Source organism: Hyla sarda, chromosome 10, assembly GCF_029499605.1.
Source record: "Hyla sarda isolate aHylSar1 chromosome 10, aHylSar1.hap1, whole genome shotgun sequence".
In the NCBI taxonomy this organism is placed as follows: Eukaryota; Metazoa; Chordata; class Amphibia; order Anura; family Hylidae; genus Hyla; species Hyla sarda.
In genome coordinates this window covers 98,941,696-98,960,216 of record NC_079198.1, presented here as the reverse complement: position 1 = coordinate 98,960,216, position 18,521 = coordinate 98,941,696, and the positions used below count along the sequence as shown (strand labels likewise).

The 18,521-nt window shown below is 45.2% G+C and overlaps 1 long non-coding RNA gene across 1 annotated transcript in view; it reads right to left on the bottom strand.

Moving 5' to 3' along the window:
• Window positions 1–1,515: 1,515 nt before the first annotated feature.
• The window catches only part of LOC130293680 (uncharacterized), a 21,527-nt gene continuing 4,521 nt past the window's right edge, over window positions 1,516–18,521 (bottom strand). Inside the window, exons 2-3 of the long non-coding RNA XR_008848260.1 lie at window positions 3,933–4,220; window positions 1,516–2,242 (exon numbers count right to left, since the gene is read on the bottom strand). This is a non-coding gene — a long non-coding RNA (uncharacterized LOC130293680). The remainder of the gene's footprint in view (window positions 2,243–3,932; window positions 4,221–18,521) is intronic.

Below are 18,521 nucleotides of genomic sequence, written 5' to 3'. Positions count from 1 at the left end.
AAAAAAACAGTAATGCTTTACAAGCTATTATATTGCTCATAACCACACAGACACAGCACAGATTGCTGAGAAGCATTAAAGGGGTAGTCCAGTGGTGAAAAACTTATCCCCTATCCTAATGATAGGGGATAAGTTTGAGATCGCGGGGGGTCCGACCACTGGGGCCCCCTGCGATCTCTCGGCCAGGCTCTCCGGCCAGATAGCAGGTGTCGACCTCCGCACGAAGCGGCGGTCGACACGCCCCCTCAATACATCTCTATGGCAGAGCCGGAGATTGCCGAAGGCAGCGCTTCGGCTCTGCCATAGAGTTGTATTGAGGGGGCGTGTCGGCCGCCGCTTCGTGCGGAGGTCGACACTCCCCCTTCCCGCAGGCTGTCGGGGCTCCATACAGGAGATTGCAGGGGGCCCCAGTGGTCGGACCCCCCGCGATCTGCAACTTATCCCCTATCCTTAGGATAGGGGATAAGTTGTTCACCACTGGGTCACCACTGGACTACTCCTTTAAAGGGGTATTCTGGCCAAAGAGATCTTTGGGACCACCAGCGATCTTAGAGCAGCACCTCTTTGTTTTCAGAACTGGAGGCTTGACGTCACGCAACGTCCCCTCATGATGTCACCCCATGCCCCCACCATTCATGTCTATGGGAGGGGGCAAGGTATGGAGTCAAGTCTCCAGTCTCGGAAACACAGAGGCTGCATGGAGATCGGTGGAGGATCCCAGCAACAGGCCCCCTGAGATCAGACATCTTATCCCCTATCCTTTGGATAGAGGATAAGAGGTCTGTGGCCGGAATACCCCTTTAAATGAGGTTTAACTGCTGCTGGGCATCTCTGAGGTCAATGATCCCTGGCACAGATCACTTGGTACTTACTGTTCCCATACAGCAGGTGAAAGGCAACCGCAAGCAAAAAGGTCACCACCTGGATCATAAACATAAGGGAGGGCTGCAGAACGTCCATGTCTTCTCTTTTGCTCCACAAATGAACAACAGACTATAGATAGCTGTATACAGCAGAGTTCAATGAACCCTAAACTACAGGCTCCCATAAAACAGTCTGCTCACCAATTTACACTGCAATAACTAGCAACAAGAAATGGTACTAGAAGCGCCAGTTACCAGCAGAAATATAAAGTAAGAGGAGTGAGGATGAGGTTACTCTCTGAATTTAGTCTGCAATTCTGCGCTCTCTGGAGGCCTTACACTTCGGGCACACTCCGTCAACACCGTATATATTGATACCTTGTTGACTGAGTGTGCCCCGAAGTGCAGAATTGCAGACTAAATTCAGAGAGTAACCTCATCCTCACTCCTCTTACTTTATGAATCGCACCGCCATCATTCGATGACCGGGAACGGATGCAAGGCTGCCACGGGATATGATTAAGTATTGACTCAAATGGGCTTTACAATGTTGTTCCTGCTGCGCGACACTTATAGACGAGTACTGTCTCACTATTGTTTCCACATCTAACCAAACTGATAGATCTGAAACAGAACACCTATTATATTGGTTTAACAGCACTGTGATAGCGTCTGTGTCCTCTGTTCTCTCTCTGCATATTATAGTTACCAGCAGAAAGCGGGCTTTATCTCACCTGTTTTCCTAGGTAATGGTCAACCCTGTAGATCTCTTCTTCTCTGAAGAACGTCTGCATAACATTGGCCAGCTGCTCTGCAGACTCGTAGTCATGACCAAAAGGTTTCTCCAGCACTACCCGCAGCCATGCGCCAGGTGGCGGCCGACAGCTCGCATTGATGTTTTGTGCAATTTCTGCATACGCAAATGGTGGAACTGATAAGTAGAATAATCTGCCGGCTTCATGGAGTCCCTCTTCAGCCAGTGAAGTCAATATGTCCTGGTGCAAGGCTGTGTAATTTTCAGCAGTCTTCAGCTGTCTGTAGCGGGTCAGTTTTAGAAACTGGTCTTTGACAGGGCACACCTATCTGGGTGAACATCTTCGGACAGGTCAGAGACTTCAATGCATTAAATAGTAAGGTCTCTGCCTTTTCTGGTGCAGTCAGAGCAGCTCCATGGAAGCTAAAGCTGTGGCCCCTACTAACCTCATTGAGATATAACTGAAACAGACCCTGCCACAGGTATTTCTTGGCCAAGTCACCAGTAGCCCCAAGGAGGACAACAGATATATGGCCTTTGTTTTCTTTACAGAAGACGGCCACAGTGCCGACAAGGAGGAAGCAGTACAGGGGCTCTCAGCTGCATCATGAAGGGCACTTATTGACTGAAAAAAGATAAATAATTGATAAAAGTCTAATTAAAATACTTTAAATGAAATAATATCTATGTCTTGTTACCAGTATTATCCTTCAGATCACAACTTGCCAATCTTTAACACTACAATGTCAGCATTAATGGCAGCCTCCCCTCTGCTGCTACCAACATACCGTGACTGACCAAACTGACAACACATTGTCATCATTGGTACTTGCACCTTGTTGTTGGTACCTGCAGGGCATAGACAGGGAAGATGAAAGATGGAATTATAACTTACTGATAATTCAGTTTTCCTGAATCATCACAACAGCACCACATGATATTGCCTCCAATGTTCCTATAGGAACAGGAAGCACAAACAGGGTGCTGTTGTGATGATGCAGGAAAACCGAATTATAGGCAAGTCATAATTCCATCTTTTCAATTCATCATCACGACAGCACCACATGAGACATACCAGATAAAAGATGTCTAGGGAGGGACAGCCGCTTGCAACACTTTTCAACCAATGCCGTCACGCCCCCTCCCATAGACTTGCATTGAGGGGATGGGGAGTGACGTCACACAGTGGCGGAGTCGTGATGTCGCGGACTTCCGTTCCCATGGTCGCGACCCAGACCCTCCAGCGCTTCTGGACAAGAAACAGGTGGGTGCCGCATGCAATATTGCGGGGGTCCACAGCGGCGGGACCCCCGCGATCACACATCTTATCCCCTATACTTTGGAAAGGGGATAAGATGTCCAGGGGTGGAGTACTATTGTGGGCAATCTCATGTGGTGCTGTTGTGATGATGAATTACATACAGGGCTCAAGTCTCATCCCCCCAGCAGTGATCACATCACCTCCCTCCATGCAGTAATCACATTCAGGACCCAACCCACATCTACCCCCCCCCCCCCCCCCCCCCCCCCACAGCAGTTATCAATTTTAGACTCGGAATATTCCAATAGCAGTAATTGTTTTCAGGCATTTATAGCCCCTCAGCAGTAATAACTTTATCACAAATTCTCTTTTCCCTACCCCAGCAGGATTAAGGTTTCTTGGGTTACATATTCACACCCCAGCAGTACTAACTTTCAGGCATTTCATATCCCCCACCCCAATAGCAGTAATCCTCTAATGTACACGTGTCTGCTCAAGCAGCAATAAACACTGCACACATACAGCTTCCCTCCCAAGCAGTAACACACCAGTGTGTGCATATATATATTTATCATGTATACTTTAGAGACACTAAATAAAGCACTTCCTATTTGCTCTTGTTCCCATTGTTTAAAGGTGCAATATAATTAATCATGCAATAAAGTGACAGGATGCTGGATATGGCAACCTAGATTTTGTTATGACTGAAAATATAGCAAAATCTGTAAAGTGCTAAATTGAGTACCAAAACAATCACTCTGGGGAAAGTATGGAAAATTGTATGGAAAGTTTCCTTCAAGATATCTGGGCAGTGTTTTCCAACCAGGGTGCCTCCAGCTGTGGTAAAACTACAACACCCAGCATGCCAAGACAGCCAAAGGCACCCTGGTTGGGTAACACTGTATTAGGGAATTGCTGCATGTACAGGCCCCATTCAAATGGCCTGGATTATATAGCATGTAATCTGTAGTATGCAGACATCTGGCAGTATTGGGTCTAATGTTTCTCCTATAGTCCCCTCCTGCAGTAGTTTACCTCCATGTAAGCTGCTTACCTCGTCTGGTGCATTCATTCAGGATCCTTATGAATAGTCTGGTCTGCACGCAAGACAAGCACAATGAGAAGACATGCAGGCAAATCGGTAAAACTATAAAACAAGCAGTTCAAGGATCCTCCTGTTAATCATTACAGCACAAAACTTTACGCAAGGATTAAAGCAGAAAAAAAACTCTTCCTGGTAGTGGGAGCTCAGCAATTCCCGGCATTCGCTCTATTACCAAACCGCTCTCATAGTTCTACAGCTGACATGTCTGCGGAGAGGGAGCCAGGGGGATAAGGAGATCTGCAAATATAAAAGAAAATCCAAATCACAATGAAGACAAAAAACAAACAAACAAACCGAAGTTGCAACACATGTACACGAGGATTGTGAAAGATCAGCAGTCACGACTGTACCCAACCAGACTGCAAACAGGGCAAACTTTTAGGGTGTAAGTTTGGCTGGATTTGGCTGTATCCTGCAGGTATATTGGATGCTGCAGGTTTAAAGGAAACCTGTATGCCTGCTCACTCACACCAGGGGTGTGGAAATTTAATTAAAAAACTACTTGTCCACGGGACTAAAATGGAGCAAAATATACTTGTTCCTCATGACAATCCACTTGTCCGGGCCAATTTTCTCTTTTACACTCTCGTTTTTCCTTCTCGCCCTAAAATAGCCATAACTACCTACTATAATGATACCTTAATTTTTCAAATCACACTCTCAGAACCCAAAAAAAAAAAAAAATAATAAATTAGATATCTATCTATCTATCTCAATGTGTGTATGTATGTATGTGTGTGTATGTATGTATGTGTGTGTGTATGTATGTATGTATGTATGTGTGTATATGTATGTGTGTATATGTATGTGTGTGCATGTTCCAGCATCACGTCCAAACGGCTAAAGATATTAACATGAAACTTGGCACACGTTACTTATATGTCAACAACAAACATAGGATAGGTGATTTAACCCTTACTCAGCCCCATTTGCCAGGGGCAGGGTTTTTGTTTAAAGTCCCATACAAGTCTATGGGAAATATATGTTAGACTGGGTTCACACTACGTTTTTAAACTACGGCTCTATCAAAAACCGTATGGGAAAAAAAAAAAACCAGATGGAACAGTATGGGTAAAAGTGAACCGTATGAATTTTTAAACTGTATACGGTTTTAAAAAGTGCATACTGTTACATCTGTTTTTATAAAAAAAAAAAATATATATATATATATATATATATATATATATATATATATATATATATGTTTTTGAAAATTCTGTCCATTTTTAATGGGAGGGGTCTTGGGTGGGGACTTTAGGATGCAAATGCGCATGTGCAAAGAAAAAACGCATACGGCTTTGCCGTATGGAACTGTATACATGTGCGTTTCCCATTGACGTCCATGTAAAAAATAAAAAAAATAAAATAAAAAATTTTGCGATTGCAATACGGTTTTAAAACTGGAGTAAAAACCGTGATCAAACACGGTTTGGAGTACTGTTTAAAAACGTATTGCAAGCAAACCGTACGCAACCGTATGCATTCACTAATGAAAACGTATGCGGGAACCGTAGTTGAAAAACGTAGTGTGAACCCAGCCTTACTGCATAACTTCCAAACGGCTGGAGATATTTCGATAATACTTGGCCACATGTTACTTATATGTCCACCTAAAACATAGGATAGTTAATTTAACCCTTAAAGGGGCACTCTGGTGCTTAGACATCTTATCCCCTATCCAAAGGATAGGGGATAAGATGCCTGATCGAAGGAGTCCCGATGCTGGGGACCCCCGTGATCATGCATGCGGCACCCCGTTTGTAATCAGTCCCCGGGGAGTGTTCGCTCCGGGACTGATTACCAGCGACCACAGGGCCAACGGCGTGACGTCACACCTCCGCTCCCGTGTGACGGCACGCTCCGCCCCTCAATGCAAGCCTACCGGAGGGGGCTTGATAGCTGTCACGCCCCCTCCCATAGACTTGCATTGAGGGGCGGAGCGTGAGGTCACACGGGGGTGCCGCGTGCAAGATCACGGTGGTCCCCAGCGGAGGGACTCCCGCGATCAGGCATTTTATCTCCTATTCTTTGGATAGGGGATGTCTAAGCACCGGAGTACCCCTTTAACTACCCCATTTGTGAGGGTTGGGGTTTTTTGTTTAAAGTCCCATGCAAATCAATGGGAAATGTATGTTCCCACATAACTTCTGTACAGCTGGAGATATTTCAATACCTGGTACACATATTACAGGTCAGGATAGGGCAACAATATAGGAGGACGGGATATGAAGTCAAAAGCTTCCTCCTTTGTTTATTTTCCTCCCCAACAAGGATCAGGAAGGAAAAAATGGGCAACGCCAGGTACTCAGCTAGTATAAAATTATATATAAAATAGTAAAAGTTAATTTAGCAAATTTGGCGTTTTTCTTTTCTACGCCATTTACCTTGTGGTTGAGCTAGCGTGTTAGTTTGATCCTTTAGACTGGCCTGATGACAGCAATACCAGATTTGTATAGTTTGTCATGTTTTGTTAATTAAAAAAAAAAATAGATCTGAACTGTTTAAATAAAATGTAATTGCCATTTTTTTTGACCCCTGTAGCTTTTTTTTTTTTTGCATACTAGGCTGTATGAGGGCTATTTTTTTGCACCATAATCAGTTTTTTGTATTTGTACCATTTTGGTATTGATCTGACTTTTTAAAATCGCTTTTTAACTTTTTTTCTGGGATATTATAAAGATTGCAATTCTGTGGTTTGGTATTTTTTTTACATTTACGTCATTTACTGTACGGGATACATAATGTTATATTTTAATAGTTTGTACAATTATGCAAGCAATGATACTAAATATGTTTATATTTCTTATGTTTACATGTTTTTATATAGGAAAAGGGGGTGATTTAAACATGGAAGGGGTTAATAAGTGTCTTTTAAACTTTTATGAACTTTTTTTTTTTTTTTTTTTTAAACACTTAAGACTTTTAGGAGGAATCATTAGATTCCTCATACAGATCAATGGAGTTCTATTGAACTCCACTGATCTGTGTGCTCTGCAATCCATTGATAGAGCCTAGTCCAGCCAGGCTCTATTAATGACAGAGCCACGGACACCAGGGACCATAGGTAAGCCCTCCGTCTTCCTCTATAGTGTATTGCCCCCTCACGGTCACGCCCCCTCACCTCACTAGCCCACCAGGGAGCATTCGCATGTCCCTTTAGACATCGTTTTCAGCTTTGACAGCGGTGATCTAAAGGGTTAATAGCCAGCCGCAGCTATAGCCGCCTACTGGCTATTAGCGGTAGCCCCAGTTACTGAAAACAGCCGGGGACTGAAGAGTATGGAGCGGGCAGGAGCCTGGAGCCTTCTCCATACAGACAGCAGAGCGCCGCCGCACTTGTCAGGTCCGGCCCTGCTTGCCCGAAGCAGGGCTAAGGGCCGGAAAAATTCACCTGCCCGGTGCCCGGAACTGCATGTCCCGGCCGGAAGGGCGATAGGAATTCCACATCCCTGCACACTAAACACAATACACTGGGTTATAATGTGGGTGAACAGGATATAAACAAGGGGTCACTTACTTATTTTCATGAACTGGCTGCCGAGATATTCTTCTAAAGTTCCCGGATTTCTAAAATGAATAGCGCAGTGAAGGAGTCTGCCTCGCCGGCTGGCCGCCTCTCCCTCCCGGTGTACAGTGCCTTAGCCCACCCCTCCACTTTGTATATTCATTAGCTTCAACTCCATGTCCTAGTGACATGGAGTCACAGCTCACGAGCGCAGCGCTGTCTGAAGAGCGCATGTGCCGCTATATTTTCCCCAGCCTTCACATCATCAGGCAATTAGGGTTTCAGGCTGATTGATAAATGAGACCCATTATCTCTTTAAAGCATACTTGTAGGGGAGAATTTAGGGTAGTATTGCTTGTATGCCAAAAAAAAATAAAATAAGGCAATGCACGCACACAACATATGGCAGCATATCTTATACAGGAACATATCCTGGTTATGCCATGTGGATAAGGCCTTAAAGGGGCATTTTTGGGAAGACAAGTTATCCCCTATCCACATCTCCTTTACAGGGCCCAGCAACTCGCCCGACCTCAGAGACGAGTGGAAGTAAAAGCCCGCTTAGCCAATCACTGGCTGAGACAAACCCTCGAGTGGGCAGTCACTTCTACTCTTCTTGGAAGGTGAGTGCTGGAGTGTTCGGAGGACAGGTGAGTTTCTGGGCCCCATACAGGAGAGTGCAGGGGGTCTGACGTAACATAATCAGGCACTTATCTCCAATCCTCAGGAGTACCCCTTTAAAGCATTAGTGCCATTTGATTAAAATTTTGACATGCTGTTTAGATAACTCAAAAGTTTGGATCGCATGGAGTCTTAGTCCTGAGACCTACTGGGGTTGAGAGTTAGAGCCAGCTGAAATGTGCGGCAGTGCGTACCTAACTCCCCGACTGTCAATCAAATCCGACCCTTTCACTGCATTAGTCTATAAAGTGAAAAGGTCAAATCTGCCAGATGGCCAGTGGAGCACACACTTTACTGGCTTATAACTTGCAATCGGCCAACAGGACCCATTGCTGCAATCCATCGCTACAGTCGACCAACTGGGGACTTTTGCACAATAGGAGGGGAATTCCCTACTGAGGGCATATCTTTATTCTGAGTCAGTAAGGGCCTCATGTCCAACTTTCCCCTATGGCTTCACAAAGTAAAAAAAAACACCTTTGCTGTCATATATGACATTAAAGAAAAAAACAAAACAAAAACAAAAAAAAAAACACAGTAATTGGTATTAGCGAGTATTTAAAATTAAAAAAAATTCAGGACATCCCCAATTATTACAAACAGTATGACCCGTGGAAAGCAAATAGATACAATAGAAACCTTGGGATTTTGCAGCAGGTCGGTGACTATGGGGGACATATATCATTGCATTTAGACCATTTTTCACGTCTACAAATTTTGCGCAATTGCGCTTTTTTTGCATAGAGCTGCGTTTTTTTGGTGGACAGTTTTCTAAAGTTGTCACCAGTTTGGTCTACAGTACACCACCTAATCCAGTGGACTGGTATTTATCAATTGCGCAAAAAAAAAGTAGATGTTTTTTTTTTTTGCACAATTGCGCTTTTTTGCAAGAAAAGTAGTCTAAACCTAAGAGTGCTAGCAAGGACTCGTAGAAAATGGCAGACGGTGGAAGATGCAGGTGGGGGATGCAGGAGCCGTCTCTCAGCACTGCAGTACTACAACTACTCCCATCATGGGACAGAATCTGTCCCATAATAGGAGTAGTTGTAGTACCGGAGCGCTGAGAGACGCACATCCCCTGTCTGCGGGACTCTATTGTGACTGTTAGGACTACTACTCCCATCATGGACAGACTGTCCATGATGGGAGTTGTAGTCCTGGGGCTGAAGGACAGATCGCAGCAGGTCATTCTCCAGAGACCCGCTGCGATCTGCATTTATTAACTTAAAAAGCCGGCGGTATATGCGGCTCCACTGCGCTGCCGCCGACTCCTGTATACAGATGTCACGATTTATAATCCCCGCCTCCGGGAGAGGGGAGCTCTGATTGGTGGAAAGCTATTCACCACTATTAGCCAATCAGAGCTCCTGTCTTCTGGCGGGGATTATGAATTGTGACAGGTCTATACAGGGGAGCGAGTGGAGCCGCTTCTACAGTATATAATTGTTATGTGTACTGTACCCCCCCCCAGACTAATACTGACCCCTTCTATAGTGAGCGCTGGGACCGCTGTGTGATTGACAGGTCCCCAGCACAAGTGTCCGGCCCCACTGACCTTGTTATAAGGGAGGGGCACAATACACATAATTATATACTGTAGAAGCGGCTCCACTCGCTCCCCTGTATAGACCTGTCACAATTCATAACCCCTGCCAGAAGACAGGAGCTGTAATTGGTGTATAGTGGTGAATAGCTTTCCACCAATCAGAGCTCCCCTCTCCCGGTGGCGGGGATTATGAATCGTGACATCTGTATACAGGAGGAGGGGGGGGGGAGGGGAGTGCAGTGTTGCCGCTGGCTTTTTAAGTTAATAAATGCAGATCGCAGCGGGTCTCTGGAGAATGACCTGCTGCGATCTGTCCTTCAGCCCGAGGACTACAACTCCCATCATGGACAGAGTCTGTCCATGATGGGAGTAGTAGTCCTAACAGTCACAATACAGTTTCGCAGCTGGGGGATGTGTAAGAGCCATCCCTAAGCACTGCGGTACTACAACTACTCCCATCATGGGACACAAAATTTCCCATGATGGGAGTAGTAGTCCAAGGGCAGACTGACGGATCTCAGGGGTCTCACTCTTGAGACCCCTTGCAACTTCTCCGCCCCTGCCCCCTAGTGATGACATCATTAGGGGGCGGAGCTTCACAGTCCAGGCCTGAAGCCAAGGTGGTAAGTATGGCTCTGTTCTCATTATGCGTTTTGCATAATGGGAACAGAGCCTTTTTGGCAGTGTGTTCCCAAACAGGAAGACTCCAGCTGTTGTTTACCTACAGCCCCCATGATGGGAGTTGTAGTTTAGCAACAATTGGAGGCTCCCTCTTTAGGAACACACTGCATTATGTGCGCTCTACCCAGGGGAGAGCGCCAAAAATGTCATTTCAGATAAGTGAATGCAGAGGACTACCTGAGATTCGGTGGAGTGTGACGATGACTAGCATTTTTTTAATGTCAATGAAAGGGTTAACGAGGGCTGTGGGGGAGTGTTTTTTTAAATCCATTTTTTATTTCATGTGTTGTGTTTTTTATAATTGAAATTTCAGGCTTAGTAGCGGAAGCCGTCTTGTAGACGGAATCTATTACTAAGCTGGGCTTAGCGTTAGCCCCGAAAACAGCTAGCGCTAACCCCCAATTATTACCCCGGTACTAACCGCCACAGGGGTGCCGGGAAGAGCCGTTACCAACAGGCCCGGAGCATCAAAAATAGCGCTCCTTGGCCTAGGCGGTAACAGGCTGGGGTTATTTAGGCTGGGGAGGGCCAGTGACAATGGTCCTCGCCCATCCTGGTAATGTCAGGCTGTTGCTGATTGGTTGGTGTCTTATTGACACTGAAAATATGGGGAAGCCTATGTGTTGTTTTTTTTTGTAATAAAAAAAGTGTGTAGTTCCCCATATTTTCAGTGTCAGTCAGATACCAACCAATCAGCAACGGCCTGACGTTACCAGGGTGGGCGAGGACCATTGTTACTGGCTCTCCCCAACCTAAATAACCCCAGCCAGGAGCGCTATTTTTGACACTCCAGGCCTGTTGGTACTGGCTCTTCCCGGCAACCCTGTGGCGGTGGGTAACGGGGTAATAATTGGGGGTTAGCGCTAGCTGTTTTTGTGGCTAACGCTAAGCCCGGCATTGAAAAAAAAATGTATTTAAAAAAAAAAAAAAACACTCCCCACACAGCCCTCATTAAACCTTTTATTGACATTAAAAAAAAGCTGCTCATCATCGCAATACACTGAATCTGACGTTGTCCTCCCCATTCACGTATCTGAAATGAGAAAAAAAAAGGTTAGGACATCATTTGCGATCTCACCTGGTGAGTGCGCCCATACTGCAGTGTGTAACAGGGAGCCTCCAATTGTTCTTGTCTGCCTACTGTATCCTGTATATACAGTCATCTATAGATGGCTGTATATACAGGAGAGCGCACAAAGATTTAACTCAGAACTGCAGTGTGGGTTAACTCTTTCCTTGCTGGGCTCCTGTATAGTATACATGGATACACTATGCCCCCTGTATACTATACAGTGGGCGGAGGTAAGTAGTGATGCTCTGCACCCTGTATATGTATATGCTATACATCACTCCTTACCTCCTTACACTCCGTGGGGCGGGCGCTCTGCATCCGACCCATGGAGTAGTACCTGCAGTGAAAAAAATGCACACAGGGTACAAAAATGTTTGTTTCCGCACACCAGCAAAAATGCAGGAAAAAACACAAGGGGAGAGATTAATCAAAACCTATGTAGAGGAAGAGCAGTGCAGTTGCCCATAGCAACCTATCAGATTGCTCCTTTCATTTTTGTAAAGAAGCAATCTGATTGGTTGCCATGGGCAACTGCACTACTCTTCCTCTGTACAGTTTTTGATAAATCTCCCCCAAGAAAAATTACCAAAATGCAGGAAAAGCTGGGACCGTTTTTCAGGCATTTTTGCTGGTGGACAAAAAAAAAAAAACCTCAGTGGAATCCTGAAAAACAATAGAACAAAATCCCAGCGTCCAGGATACACCACTATTCCTGTGAGGTGTAGAACAGGTCTACAAATAGAACTTTGTGGAGATTTAGACCATTGCACGAAATTTATCATGGGGCTTGCACAAGTTTGATAAATTTGGAGAAATTGCTCCAAATTTAGACCAAACAAAATGATCTACAAAAAACGTCTACCAACAACAACATTGATACATCTCCCCCTATATCCTTGGAATTTTACATTTACAGTTTCGCGTTCCCCGTGCCGTACCAGATTTGTGCGTTTCCCTGGATGACAGCCCATAGTAGAGAAATATTTCCATTATTTCTCAGTGTGAGTGCTGTACAAGGATCCTCTGCCAGACATCTCCCCCACACAGCAATGCTGAGAAAGCAGAGGCCTCACAAAACGCTACTCTGATAATTTATTGCTGCAGGACATGGCAGGTGTAGATAGGAGAAGCTGCAGATATTCACTTCTTAAAAGGGGTACTCCGCTGCTCAGCATTTGGAACAAACTCTTCCTAACGCTGGAGCCGGGAGCTCGTAACCTCATAGCCCCGCCCCCTCAATGCAAGTCTATGGGAGGGGGCGTGACGGCAGTCACGCCCCCTCCCATAGACTTGCATTGAGGGGGGGCAGGGTGTAACATCATGAGCTCCCGGCGCTGGCTCCAGCGTTCGGAACAGTTTGTTCCAAACGCTGAGCAGCGGAGTACCCCTTTTAAGAAAATAAAAAAAAAAGTGCACACACACTATACGGTGCTACGGGCTAAACTGGCAAAATGTAAAGGATGCGGTGAGTATTGTGTAGTACCCATTGTTATACATGACCGATATTCAGAGGCGAGTGACAAAGAGCTGTTGTGGAAATCCGAATTTAAAGGCCACATCCACCTTAGTAACTAACATCAGCTCTTGCTACAATGCACGTAGAAATAAAATGTAAGCAACTTTGCCGCTAGTATTGATTAAAACGATCCTTATTTTGACATCTCCTGCCTGTGTGTCCCCATGGTCCCCATTAATCTTCACGGCCTGATCAGCAGCACGATGTACTAGGACAGCTCTGTTCCTGAATCCGGACAGCTGCCATCACTCAATGGAGAGGCTTTATACCCCACAACTCCATTTTTATTCATATTCATTCATCACTGGAGAAAGGAATGGTTGGAAGAGGTTACACAGGATACAAAGTATTTCATCTTCATGGGAAGCTTTCTGCTACACCTGGTGGGGGCAGATGATGCAGATTATATTGGATCAGTCATTTGATTTGTGTCAATGTACCGTATATACTCGAGTATAAGCCGACCCGAGTATAAGCCGAGACCCCTAATTTCAACCCAAAATCCCAGGAAAAGTTATTGACTCGAGTATAAGCCTAGGGTGGGAAATACCTCATCCCCCCCTGTCATCATCCAGACCCGTCATTAACATCCTCATCATCATCCCCTTGTCATCATCCCACACATCCCCCCTTCATCATCCCCTTGTCATCATCCCACACATCCCCCCTTCATCATCCCCTTATCATCCCGCACATCCCCCCTTCATCATCCCCTTATCATCCCACACATCCCCCCTTCATCATCCCCTTGTAATCATCCCACACCCCCCCTTCATCATCCCCACCCCCCTTCATCATCCCCACCCCCCTTCATCATCCCCACACCCCCCCTTCATCATCCCCACACCCCCCCTTCATCATCCTCTTCTCATCATTCGCCCTCAGTGGTCTTCAACCTGTGGACCTCCAGAGGTTTCAAAACTACAACTCCCAGCAAGCCCGGGCAGCCATCGGCTGTCTGGGCTTGCTGGGAGTTGTAGTTTTGAAACCTCCGGAGGTCCGCAGGTTGAAGACCACTGCGGCCTTCAACATCATCCAGCCCCCTCTCACCCCCTTTAGTTCTGAGTACTCACCTCCGCTCGGCGCTGGTCCGGTCCTGCAGGGCTGTCCGGAGAGGAGGTGGTCCGGTGGGATAGTGGTTCCGGGCTGCTATCTTCACCGGGGGCGCCTCTTCTCCGCGCTTCCGGCCCGGAATAGAGGCGTTGCCTTGACAATGACGCAGAAGTACGTTGGCAATGAACGCACCTCTGCGTCGTTGTCACGGCAACGTGACTATTCTGAGACCGGGCCCGAAGCGCTTAGAAGAGGCCTCCCCGGTGAAGATAGCAGCCCGGAACCACTATCCCACCGGACGACCTCCTCACCGGACAGCCCTGCAGGACTGGACCAGCGCCGAGCGGAGGTGAGTACTGTACAGAACTAAAGGGGGGTGAGAGGGGGCTGGATGATGTTGAAGGCCGCAGTGGTCTTCAACCTGCGGACCTCCGGAGGTTTCAAAACTACAACTCCCAGCAAGCCCGGACAGCCGATGGCTGCCCGGGCTTGCTGGGAGTTGTAGTTTTGAAACCTCTGGAGGTCCGCAGGTTGAAGACCACTGCGGGTGGGGGAGTTCACTCGAGTATAAGCCGAGGGGGGTGTTTTCAGCACGAAAAATCGTGCTGAAAAACTCGGCTTATACTCGAGTATATACGGTAATTCACAGGCATTGCCGAGGTTGTCCGAGAAAGTTACCTTAGGGTCTATTCACACGTACAGTATTCTGTGCAGGATTTTCTGCTGCAGATTTCAATGTACGTTTACACGGGCGGATTTATTTGCGGGTTTCGCGCAAAATCCGCCGCAGACGCTACCGACTCCAATGGGGCTTGCGGAGGATTTTTCGCAGCGTAAATTCCGCCGACGAAAATCTGCTGCGGAGAGCCGAGAAGAGCCCGCCCCCTTTCAAATTTGCAGCGGGAAACTCGCAAATAAATCCACCAGTGTGAACGTACCTTAAAGGGGTACTCCGGTGAAAACCTTTTTTCTTTTAAATCAACTGGTGGCAGAAAGTTAAACATATTTGTAAATTACTTCTATTAAAAAATCTTAATCCTTCCAGTACTTATTAGCTGCTGAATGCTACAGAGGAAATTCCTCTCTGATGACATCACGAACACAGTGCTCTCTGCTGACATCTCTGTCCATTTTAGCAACCGTGCATAGCAGATGCATGCTAAGGGCAGCATGGTGGCTCAGTGGTTAGCACTGCTCCCTTGCAGTGCTGGGGACTTGGGTTCAAATCCCACTAAGGACAACAATAAATAAAGCGTTATTATTATTATAATAACGTCAGCAGAGAGAACTGTGGTCGTGAGGTCATCAGAGAGCATTCCAAAAAGAAAAGAATTTCCTCTGTAGTATTCAGCAGCTAATAAGTATAGGAAAGATTAAGATTTTTTAATAGAAGTAATTTACAAATATGTTTAACTTTCTGCCACCAGTTGATTTAAAATAAAAGGTTTTCACCGGAGTACCCCTTTAAATCAATAGTTGCGTAACTCACAACAGGAAACCCGCTGCTAGTTACTAGCGTGTGAACGCACCGTTAGGCTAGGTTCACACAAGCCATCCCTGCTACAAGGACAAGGAGACTGTGGCACTGTTCTGGAGATCCTGTGAATAGGGGGAAGTGTCAAAGCTAGACAATACCTTTAAAAATGGTTTATAAATTATATTCTTAATTCTATAAAATGTTTTATTGTTTCCTCTACACACCTGGGTCAGGGCTCTTTTTACTCTCTTACCTCATTGACATGGATGTCATTAAAGGGTTAGTGATCATCTGCACAGTCAGGTTCTGGCTGTACACTACTGGGTCACATTGGAATCAGTATTCTGATGTGCCTGGGGCATACCAATAGGTTTCAACAGACCAGACATAGTTCGCATTAGGATTTTGCATAGGCCACGTTCACACATCGTTAAAGGGGTACTCCGGTGGAAAATATATATATTTTTTAAATCAACTGGTGCCAGAAAGTTAAACAGATTTGTAAATGACTTCTATTAAAAAATCTTTACCCTTCCAGTACTTATTAGCAGCTGTATTATCTTGTCCACAGTGCTCTCTGCTGACACCTCTGTCCGTGTCAGGAAGTGTCCAGAGCAGCATAGGTTTGCAATGGGGATTTTCTCCTGCTCTGGACAGTTCCTGATACAGGCATCTGTGGACAAGACAAAAGAAATTCAAAAAGAAAATATTTTCCTCTGTAGCATAAATCTGCTAATAAGTACTGGAAGGGTAAAGATTTTTTTAATGGAAGTCATTTACAAACCAGTTTAACTTTCTGGCACCAGTTGATTTAAAAAAAAAAAATAAAAAAAAAAAATTGTTTTCGATCGGAGTACCCCTTTAATTCCTCAACATAACAAAAAAATAAATAAATAATAATTTGGCAAAATTCGCATCCGCATTAGTTCGGTGCAGATTTCTGCAGATGTTAAACAGATGCAGAATCCTTATGGAAATGTTCACACGGATTCTGCATCTTTTCTTCACAGCCACCCAGGACACCTGCACCGCTGTGGTACTACTACAATTCCCATCATGGCACAGACTTGTTTCCATGATAGGAGTAGTAGTTCCCCAACCTGAGGACTACTGTAGTGATATCACTACTACTCCCATCATGGAACAGAGTCTGTTCCATGTTGGGAGTAGTAGTACAGGGGCTGAGGAATTTGTGATCTGAAACCTGATGCAATCAAGTTAGGCTGGGTTCACACCACGTTTTTCAAATACGGTTACAGTATATGGTTTTCGCTAAAAAAAAAAAAAACGTATGGCAAAAACCGTATGACTCCAAATTAAAACGTATACGGTTTTTCCCCGTACGGTTCTATCCGTTTGCATCAGTTTTTGCCAACGGTTTTGCTATTTTGTTGGAATTAGTTTTCCAGCAATTTAATAAAGTTACTATTGTTCTATTGAAATTCCAATCTGCGCATGTGTCAACTCCAAAAACGGATTAGAAAAACCGCGTGCAACCGTATTCTGAAATTCTGTGTACGGTTCTCATAGACAACAATGTTAAAAGAACCGCATACGGTTCGCATACAGTTTTCCAACTGGAGGCAAAAACGTGGTCGACAGTGTTTTTGCCTACAGTTGAAAAAAAAAAAAAACGGTAAAACCGTATCCGAGGCAAAACGGATGCAACCGTACACAACATTTGGGATACGGTTTACAATGCATTCGGTTTCGGATAAGGTCGTATAAGTTTTGCAGAAAACCGTATACGGTTACCGTATTTGAAAAACGAGGTGTGAACCCAGCCTTATTAACCGGGGGGTCAGCTGCACCGTTCACCACAATGTATTTTTTACTATCAAAAAAAAAATCCATGTTCAAATACACCATGGAGTCCTGAATGGCCTACACCAAGAAGCCCTTTAGGGCTCCCGGCGGGGGTTTTTAAAATTCTATAGTGCAGATCATGGCTTTTAATATAGATGGCCGGCCGGAGATCACAGCGCAATGCCACCTGCTTCCCCGGCATTAGGCAGAATCCCTTGGTGCTGGCCATTCAGGGCTCCCAGGGGGGTATTTGGATATAATTTTTGACAGTAAAAAATACATTGCTGAGAAGTAGTGCGGCTAACATGCCATCCGCTCCCCCGGTTAATAACTTTTTAGCGCATCAGTTCAGCCCCTGTATACTACTCCCTACATGGAACAGATTCTGTTCAATGATGGGAGTAGTAGTACCCTCTGTGGATTTTTTTTTTTACTAAACTAAACAGGATAGTTCATGTGGATTTAGCTGAAAGTCGGCCCTTATTGACTTCAATGGGATTCCGCAGCCGAAGTGCAGAAAAATATAATACCAGACTTATAATTTTCCGGACCATGGAATGCGTATTTCAGCAGCGAAATTCCACATGCAGAAATTCTGCTGTCTGAATAAAGTTGCGGAATCCCATTAAAGTTAACGAGCAATAAATTAATGCGGAATTCAGTGCAGAAAATTCAAGCGGGAATCGGCACAGAATTGGCGTTGTGTGAACACGGCCTAATACACTTTTGTGTTCTACATATAAAACAATAGGGGCATAAAACAGGCCAAATGCTGAGACACAGACTACATTGGGTATATTGACCTTCACAGTTACATTACGGCCATGCTGCAGTATACGCAATATTGTATCCAAAATGTGATCTGAATAGCAGAAAACCATCTTCATCAATAATAAAACAACACAACATTAAAGCATTAATTAGGGCAGTGCTCTACAATTGCAAAAATACAATTCACATTGTTCCAGGACATTATACGCCTGATAGGAGTGCCAGTTCTACACGAGTTACAGCTTGATGGAACACTGAATTAGGAGTTAACATAACCACAAACACAACGCAACGCAACTCACATACTGGCCTGAGGACTGTGGCTCTCTAGATCTTTTGAAACTACAACTTTCAAGAGCAAGCATACACACACCACCCCTATAATAGTGCCCCCAGTATACACACACACACACACACAAACACACACCAC